Here is a 2,032-nt window from a genome sequence, read left to right as displayed (position 1 = left end):
ATACCGATGCACTATCGCTCCTGACACAAAACACTATAATTTTTAAAGTTGAGTTTTAAACATACAGTGTTTCAGCACAATCCCACCACCAGTGTGAATCTTTCTCCACCAATATTTCCAGAGTCCACTACATATCCTCCTTCCAAACACAAACACTCCAGAATTCTAGCTTAATAGGAATCTTTTAAAGTTTGGTTGTTATCATTTGGGTCTCATGATTTCATTGTTTTAGATTCAGGCTTGGATATTAAGTACTGTCCTTTCTTAACACCACCACCTGAAACCTGTTGGCTCCTCACCCCATCCTTTCATATTTGTATTTCTTCTTCACTCAAGTTCTTTCGCTCTCTTTACCATACACTGGAGCCTAGCATGTTCTCAACAATATCCTTTTAAGCCATTGCAAATTGTTTTTCCATGCAATTGTTCTAAATGCCACATATAAGTAATATCATCCTATATATACATATATATCCTCATTCTGCTTACTTCATTTAACATATTTTCAAGTTCCATCCATTTGTTGCAGCAAATTGCATCATTGCATCATTCTTTACAGCTAAGTAGTATTCCATTGTATTTATGTACTATATCTTCATGTCCACTCATCTAGGTTGAATCTAATTCTTAGCAATTGTATTGAATGCTGTGATAAATAGTGGTGTGCATAAGTCCTTTTAAGTGAAGTAGGTTGTTTTTTTTTGGTCCGTGGGATAGGTACCTAAAAGTGGAACCGCTGACTCATATGACAGCTTGAATCTGAGTTTACTTGGAAGTGTCCATATTGTTTTCCATAGAGTTTGGACCAGACAACATTCCTACCAACAGTGGATGAGAGTTACTCTTTTACCATATTCTTTCACAACAAATTGTTGCAGTTTATTTTAAATATGTACCATTCTCCGGGCCAGTGAGGTGGCACTAGAGGTAAGGTGTCTGCTTTGCAAGTGCTAGCCAAGGAAGGACCGCAGTTCAATCCACTGGCATCCCATATGGTCCCCCAAGCCAGGGGCAATTTCTGAGTGCTTAGCCATGAGTAACCCCTCAGCATCAAATGGGTGTGTCCCCCAAAACCAAAACAAACAAAAAAACCACCAATATGTACCATTCTTATTGTTTGAAGATGATATCAATTTTTATCATCTTGATTTGGATTTCCATAATGATAAAAATGCTGAACATTTTCATATACCTGTTGCCATCTGTCAGTCTTCCTGACATTTCCATTCTTTTTTCAGATGGAGTTTTTATATTTGAAAGAATTACTCTTTTGTGACTACTTTGAATAGCCTGAATACCATTCTTTTAACTGGTGTGTTGAGTTCAAATATGTTCTTCCACTCAGCTAAATGTTTTACTTATTTATGTATGTATATAGGTATACCTTTATTATTAAGTCACCAAAGATAGTCAAAAGTTGATAATTGAATTTTGATCATACATTTTTTCATCCCTCATTCCTTCATCGGTATTTATTTTCTGCCATCAATTTCCTAAGTTTTACTCCTATTGTCCCAATCCTAAACCCACCTCCAAACCCTGTCTTTTAGTTTTAATTTTAGTTTAGTAGAATTTATCAATTTCAGCTCCTTGAGTTGATTTTGTTAATTTTTATTAAGCTGTATGATTTAAAGAAATTTCATTAACCATACTAGTCCTAAAATTTTAAAATATGAAACGAAAATAATATAAAATAAATATAATAAATATTATTTACTAACAATAAATAAGATACTTGCTATTGATATTGCTTTTAATTTATGAATTATAAAGTTAGTATAATATATTTTTGATTTGTTTAGGTTTCTGTTTATTTGTTTTGGGGTCATACCCAGCAGCTCTCAGAGGTTATTTCTGTCTCTGCACTCAGAAATCACTCCTGGTAGAACCAGGGAACCATATGTGATGCCAGGGATCTAGCATGGGTTGGCAACATGCAAAGCAAATGCTCAACCCATTGTGCTATCACTCTGGCTCCTAAATTTATTTTTTATTAGATGAAGTCAGTGTGATTTACATTATTATTTTTAAT

This window comes from Suncus etruscus, chromosome 6, assembly GCF_024139225.1.
Source record: "Suncus etruscus isolate mSunEtr1 chromosome 6, mSunEtr1.pri.cur, whole genome shotgun sequence".
NCBI classification, from domain to species: Eukaryota; Metazoa; Chordata; class Mammalia; order Eulipotyphla; family Soricidae; genus Suncus; species Suncus etruscus.
Note: the sequence above shows the minus strand (reverse complement) of the source record.